The sequence below is a fragment of the Dermacentor silvarum genome, chromosome 7 (assembly GCF_013339745.2).
Source record: "Dermacentor silvarum isolate Dsil-2018 chromosome 7, BIME_Dsil_1.4, whole genome shotgun sequence".
Lineage (NCBI taxonomy): Eukaryota > Metazoa > Arthropoda > Arachnida > Ixodida > Ixodidae > Dermacentor > Dermacentor silvarum.
This window is the reverse complement of record NC_051160.1, coordinates 165,209,550-165,217,426: the sequence shown is the minus strand read 5'-3', so window position 1 is coordinate 165,217,426 and position 7,877 is coordinate 165,209,550. Positions and strand designations below refer to the sequence as shown.

The window sequence follows — 7,877 nt, the reverse complement described above, 5'->3', positions numbered from 1 at the left end:
TCGGGTTCCGATACGCCGACGAGGACTTAGCGAGAAACTATATTACATTGCTATTTCGGACCCTATAAGATCATCCGACGTATTGGCACACTGGACATATAAGGTTCGTGTCAGACGGCATTTCGCAATCATAGCGGCGCCGCGCACGACCTGAAGTCATCCATGTGGTGCGTCTTAAGCCTTTCTACGCCCGCTGACGAACTTAGGTACTTCGTTGCTTTGTTATTTTTTATTTTCTTTATTACGCGTGGTTTTTGTTTCGGTTTCGTGTTCGTTAGTAGCATCGGGACGATGTTTTTTTTTTTTTTTTTTCTTTTCTTTTTTTTGAAGGGGAGGGTATTGCCACGTGTACTTGTTTACATTTCACCGGTGACCGCTCTTCACCGGCTCACAGATGTTAACCGTTATCGCTCGGCGCAGGACGCGCCTGCATGTATCGGAAGTTTCTCGAACGTTATCGATGCTTCCTTCCGTTGCCTGTTTTCACCGACACTGTTGTTATCTGATTGTATGACCGACGCCAATTGTCTAGAACTTTCTGGAAGACACGCGGGCACCAGGGAATAATCTGGAACATCCGATGACTCATGTATAAAAGCCGACGCGTTTCGCCGCTGATCAGATTTTCGACAATCGCCGACTGTGTTCGCCGCTATCGTTTACCTTCGAGTGTAACTTGCTTTTGTGGGTACAGGTTCGCCCAATAAAGTCCGTTTCGTCATTCACAGTTTTGCGACTGTTTTCTTCACTGTCACTACTACGTGACAATATATATATATATATATATATATATATATATATATATATATAACCTTTATTAAAAATTACACTGGAAACTTCGTGTCACCTCGAAAGATTGTTCATTCAAGTGACGAGCTTATATGAGTATTTGCAGGACCTCAGATTAGGAGACAAGTCAGTTTTACAGCCCGAGTCCCCTCGTACCACCAAGAAAGTGTCATCTCTCCATGCATCTCTCGCATGACCCATGCGACAAGCGGATTCAGTTAAACACATGAGGAAGTTATATTTGTTTTGTGCGCATTACGTCGCACAATTAAGTACACATTAATGAAACAAGCCAAATGTTTTAATACAAAAGATACAACCAAGAAATATTTTCCTGACGAAATGTCAGTCATTGAGAAGATGGGACATAACATATATAAAAATTAAACGATCTATAACAATGTCTGAACACAACGTATACGACGAATTATTGGCATGAGTATAATGTGATTCCATAACGCATTAGTTTCATTACTTGTCAAAGCATACCTTATGCCACTGGTTTCGGGTATTTCCCGGTGGTAGAACAAAGGATTATAGAGCAAAAATCATCAGGTGCCCAAATAAATAAACATATTAAGAAATAAATAAATAGGACAGCGATATCTCAAAAACGCGAAAGCACTCGGCAGCAAATATAGGAACAGCGTGGATTGTGTTTTTGAGCGGCAAATGCAGCATATGACGAATAAAAATTAATAAGGAAAATGCACAGCATGGACTGGGGAGTTTTACACAAAGCGCAACCACGCGCCTTACCCAAATGGCCTCACTCTGCTTGCGCTGTTATGTACCCCATTTTCGTTCCTTTGTATAACTTTTTTGCGTTGTTTTCTAAGCCAGGTGGTTTGCTTTGACTTGGTAAGTTGGCGCCTTTCTCTCCTATTAAAGACATCAGTTCGTTGTCTGATGCAATGATTTCACCATCATTGAAAAAGTGTTGGTTCGGGTACTTGATCTGGAAATGAAGTCGTCGGCAATCTGATTCCAATTGATTTTGCGGGAGAGTTCTTTGTAGGCGTGCAAAATTTTCAGATGGTTCAAACGGGCTGGTCTAGTCGTCGACCGCAAGTACATTTTCAGTCACCGAAGGCAAGAAAAGGACCTCTCGGATGAGGCCGACGCGACCGGTATGGCCAACGCAATTGTTTTAGCTTGGGCATTTCCAGTAAAATGTTTCGCAGGTGTACGCCCTTGCCCCCCCGTAAGCATGTGCACGACGTCCTCGAATGTGTGCAATGATGCCGACCTTTGCTGGCTTCAAATGTCAGTCAGCATATCTCTGTGCAAAATCAGGCCTCCTATAGTTCAAGTTCGTCACAGTTGAACGCTATCACCGTAGAACTTCCATATGGCAAGCTGCTCAATGTGGGACTTATGCTGCCACATATCAGGAGGATACCTGTTGTTGAACGAAGACAGCACTGTGTCAAGTACTTCATAGAACCTCTGGCGGTACATGTCACTCGCAGATGGAAACACGTGATCTGAGGAACCTTCTTGATAGCGGCGTGGAGTCTTCTTTTGCCTAGCAGCTAGAATACACGGGTCCTCCTAAACTCCTACTTTTCCTGCCTTTGCCATTGATATGCCGGTCACGCGCTTTTTTGGAGTTACTCTTCGCCGAGTTCAAGCTTGGGCCATCCGACATGGCTGGTCCCTTCGCGTGCGCTGTCTCCCCGCGCGCCTAGTCTTATGTTTCCGCTGGTGCTTATACGGTGGGAAGTACGCTTCCTTTTTAGCGTGAGACGGGTTCTGGCGAAGTACAGATAAGCGAGGTTCCCACTGTTGGTTTTATCGTTGTGATCATGCTGTGTTTGTAGCCGGTGCAAATTGCAACGCCCGCAGCCGTGGTAGAAGCAAGCTCGACGCCTCTTTTATATTTCTCCTTTTATTGCGACAGCAATTGCATCGACACTCCAGGCAAAATTTCGCTGTCGTCGTCGCCGTGGTATTCCGTATAAAGTCCAAAAGTCATATGAGTGAGCGGCTTTTTCTCGCACTGTGGGTGCGAGAAAAAGCACGTAACACTGAGTCGAAAAGGATGGTAGCTTGATCGACATTATCTTCCCACGTGGTCAATATTCAGGTTAGTTGGAGGTCACGTGATAAATTGAGCGCCTGGGGAGGAGAGCACGCGTCTTTTCACGTAGCTCTGCCGCAGCTGCGAATGACTGTGCGCGGGTGACGCTTACGCGGCCCGCGTGCCATATCCACTTGTTGGTAATCATTGGGGGGTGCAATGATCAAGGGCGAGCAGGGATGGCTGCTAACTTCATGCTCGCTGTCTTCCTTCTTATAGGCTGTTTTTGCGCTCCCCAAGTGTTGCAGATCGCATAGCCTAAGCATAGTCACTTAATAGCTTATGGCCTATAAGTTAAGACACAGGGGTAATGGAGATCGCTGACAGAGGCCGTCCTGTAGTGGACATAAAAATATGCAGTGATGATGATGGATTAAATTTTTGGAGTCGCGGTGAATCGCATGGCTGTGCGAACCGTTCGTCCCCGCGGCCGTCGTTCTTCATAATGCCAGCGTTGTGACAGCGAGTGCTCGTGGTCATCCAGTGACATATTTACAGGTTTACATGGTCGGTACATTGCACGATGTTTGTTATTTTAATTAGTAAGTAAATGTTACTACAATTCCTATAGGCGATATAACCAACGTACAGACTCGTGTGAGGGTCGCACTTTTTTGCCACAATTTTGACGAGCCTTACATGGGACCGGGCCATTTTGTCTAATTTTTCCAACTACGGGTATGAAATCCGTCGTAAACCTCCGCAATCGCATTCTCTCGTCATCTATAGTCGCGTACAACTTTAGAAGGCAGCGACATTTGCCCCTCAAAGGCGGGTGCACACGAGCATCCACCAATGGGCGCGCACTCTAGACTGACGACATGAGTCGGACGGCCGGTGACCATGCCGACAGAGGACATGGCAAGCACGCGCTTCGAGCTGCGCCGAGTCGCGTCAGCCACCGTTACTAGAAAGAGGTAATCTAGTAACGTTTGGCGTCAGCGGGACTATTTCTTTAGTCGCGGTGGCAATCGGCTGCTGCGCTTCAGTGATGATGGCGGGGCGCCTCTCCTGTCTTCTTAAGTTGTGACCGACTTCTTTTTTTCTTTTTTTTATATATAGTTGCGACGCACGAAAGTACGCTGTGCAGGAAAATTCGCAGAGGATCGCGATCGGAATCAGCGGTGAATGCGATTGCTTCTCGGTTGGATTTAAAACAAACAAAAAACACTTGCGTTCAAGTTGGGGGTGCGGCTCCCCCCCCCCCCCCCCCTCTTACACGGATTTATACGGGAAGAATCTTCTTTCGTGTAATTGTCTTGCGCTTCGCTATCACTAATACTGCTGCCCCTTTGTGGCGAAACTGCAGCCTCTTTTTTTTTTTCCTGAGTCCTAGTAAAAGCTCTGCTGCGCACGAGTGCCATTGATTCTGATTTTGAGCGAAGCCGGCTTGGAATCGATTCAATTACTAAGTTAATTATATATATTTACGACCTCTGTATGCACGTTGCGATGTTTCCATCCCTAATAAATGTTGTAAATTATAATTGTTTTCATGAGTGGCTAGCATTACCTACTGGAAAGAGAAGCATGCTGACACACATATCATTCACGTGCATTTCACACACCGTTGAGAAAAGACTTTGCCGATGGGGCCACTGAAGTCTGCAGGTCTTTTTTAGTGTCAAAAAAGCGCGCAAAGAAATTTGTAGCGAGTTGCACATGTATACGGTAACATATTCATTCTCTAGACATAGGCTAGGCTATGCATATCATTAGAAATAATTGTTAGTTGGCTACCTCTTTCTCTTTGAGATATAATAAACTTTGTCCTGTGTACACATTCAAATATAATGTCTCTGTGCATGGTGTTCACACTGGAAATTAAAATAACATGTTCAAGGGAGAAAATACGGATGAGGTAGCCGCCGTTGGTGCTTCTATAATGCGCTTGTTTTCCTATTGTCAGGATTTTCAGAAATAAAGCGTAAGTATAAATTAAAAGCCGTGCACGTCCGTGTGAACTATAATGCAATTAACTTTTAGCTACATCAACGTTTTAAGAGAAAAGGTAGAGGAAACTCAAAAGAAACCATAAATGATTTGGGTAACAGGACTCTGGTAATGACATTTTAAGAGCGCCCCCCCCCCCCCCCCCCCCCCCCCGTAGTCGGAGTCCCGCAAAGACAGGGGGATCGCGTTGAGGGCTCGTGACAGTCCAAGACGGCACCGCAGGCGGAGTCGTCGTATGGTAGGGTTAGAGGCGCCGGAACAGCCGGGCTTGGAAGTGTCCATCTTTGTAGGGGTAGCGGGGCGCAGGCGGCGACCAGAACGTAGCTCCAAGGAGGACGGGAACGCGAGAGGACGTCAGGGTCTTGACGTACCTCCACCACTTTATAAGACTGAGACCCACCAAGCTGACAAGAGTTTTTATTCCAAAGAGGAAACGCCCCAGCTCATGCGCGAAGAAGTAGAAGAACAGGGATGATGATGATGATGATGATGATGATGATGATGATGATGATGATCCTATATTTTTTTATGTCTCTGCCATCCAGAGCTCAGAACTATCACGACAAACTTGGGCTGTCCAGAGAGCCCACGATGCGGTGGTTAGGCTCGGCCTACCCGTCCCCACGTGGGAGCGGCCCGCAGCTCTGCCCTAGGGCAGGGCTTATCTCAGGACCTATTTAATAAAGTTCTTTGTCTGTCTGTCTGTACACTGCAGGACGAAGGCCTCTCTCTCCCTGCGATCTCCAATTACCCCTGTCTTGCGCTAGCGTATTCCAACTTGCTCCTGATGATGATGGCTATGTACAAATGAAAATAACGAAGTACGTTAATACGGTAATAGTGCTTACAATATATATATATATATATATATATATATATATAGAGAGAGAGAGAGAGAGAGAGAGAGAGAGATTATCGGTGCCGGCACGGTGAAGTGTGAAAGAGGAAGTCGACGAACTAGGAGTGCGCGCTCGATCGGTGTCCAGCTGAGATTGCTCCGTCTTCTTGTACTTCAGTCAGACGCCCTGTGGACTTGCAAGAACATCCCGTGACTATATATATATATATATATATATATATATATATATATATATATATATAGAGAGAGAGAGAGAGAGAGAGACAAAGACCAAATGATGGGTGTTGCTGCCTTCCTCGCGCTGGTGTTTGGCTGGAACTGTTCGGCTGCTCTCTGCGCTGGACCCAACGTGACTGGGCTTCGGCCTTCCCGCTAACCGTCAATAAACCCCGTAGCAATATATATATATATATATATATATATATATATATATATATAGAGAGAGAGAGAGAGAGAGAGAGAGAGAGAGTTTGGTGGGGGGGGCCAGATTGTTTGAGGGCTTCCCCCCCACTCGAGAAATAGAGGGTACGCCCGTGTAAACAGTCTTCTTAAACATGGTTAGCTGGTATTCTGGCTGCAATTATGCAAAGTCGAGCTGGGCAGGTCGCACAGATAACCATGGACATTCTTTTATAGCATGACCAGGGAAACGCAGTTGAAGATGATTGAGAGTTATATTAAATTTTAAGATTACGAAGTGTGATCGGTGCAAATATATACCGATTGAGCGTTTCCCTGGTCATGCTATAAAAGAATGTCCATGGTTATCTGTGCGACCTGCCCAGCTCGACTTTGCATAATTTCAGCCAGAATATCAGCTAACCATGTTTAAGAAGAAGACTGTTTACACGGGCGTACCATCTATTTCTCGAGTGGGGGGGAAGCCCTCAGGAGAATCAGAGCTTTAGATTGACATGAGGGTCAACATTTGACCCCGGATCTACTGAAGTACGTTACTTAATTGTGCTAAAGAGGGGTCTGCAGATTATGTTTTACCATTATGACGGTCGCCTTCTAATTTGTAAATTAAGTTATAGCAGAGCTTCCTAATCGTAATTAACACATTTATATAGTTGACGCATTTCGCTAAATATGCTGTAGAACTAATGCAGTTCCTGTATAGCTGCTACATAATTCTTAACATCTTCTTTTCAGACCCGTTCCTTTGAAAAGGAATTCTTTGAGCAATATGCGTCTGACGTTACAAAGGGTACGTACAGCTGCAGGTTCACACGTATTTGTTGTCCTATATAAATTCACGTCGCAAGCGCTTTATGGGATAATTTGCTCGTCAGTATAAATTAATCAAAGCGCAGCCCTACGCGGCCTTCGCTCACGGAACCATACGAATAAACACGGGACGTTTTCCTCATCACGACCGCGCATTGCTCGCTCGTGGCGGCCAGAGGTCAACCGCCCAGTTCAAAGATGCACGTGGAAGCGCGCGCTCTCGGCGACCCGCCCTGCAATTAGAGAGAGAGGGGGAAAACGTCCTCAGCAGTTTCGGTTTCTGATTCTCCGCGACAGGCAGTCTCGACCGTCTCGACTCGAAGACGCACAGCGAAGTGCGTCGGCAACGCCGCGTGCGCGTACAGAACGTGCCTTTCAGCTTCGCCACGGGAAGGAGAGTGTGCTTTACAAACTCCCCATACTCGGAACTGCTTGCGGCTGGTTCTCGTGTTGCCAGTGCAGCTCCAATCGCCAATCGCCTCTTCGGCGCTGATCCGTCACGCTGTGCACTGCGCATAGCGTGCGACCGTTCTTGTACTTATATTGTACCGGTTCACAGTCCCCCAACCTGCACAGACAGCGGCTGCGACTAATTAGATCATCGCTGCGACCTTGCAAATCCCACTCTCTAGCGACATAAGCCCTCGCCGTCGCCACAGGAGAGCAAGAAAGCAGTTCAGCCGTACACGCTGGGCAGCTGAGCAATCGGACCGTTGCCGTTCAGAAAGTGGATGCGGCGAGCGTAATTTGTACGGCGCACGCGTCCGCACAGTGCAAGCGAGGGACCAGCGCGGGCGCACCTGCAGAGAGCGCGCCCATCAGCCCCATCGTCATTTCACGCGCGGCGGCGGCGACGCTCCCTTCGGCACTGCGGCAAAGGCGGCCCGAGACGGAGCCAGCGGCAGCGACCCGCCGAGCAGGTGAGTGCGACGCCTTTCCAGCGTGTTTTCTCGCGTTCCAACC

General features: G+C 47.1%; 1 protein-coding gene across 1 annotated transcript in view; it reads left to right on the top strand.

Moving 5' to 3' along the window:
• Positions 1-7,413: 7,413 nt before the first annotated feature.
• LOC119458664 (1-phosphatidylinositol 4,5-bisphosphate phosphodiesterase-like) overlaps positions 7,414-7,877 on the top strand; it is a 134,629-nt gene continuing 134,165 nt past the window's right edge. Inside the window, exon 1 of the mRNA XM_049671340.1 lies at positions 7,414-7,834. The gene's annotated coding sequence lies outside the window, so the exon portion shown is untranslated. The remainder of the gene's footprint in view (positions 7,835-7,877) is intronic.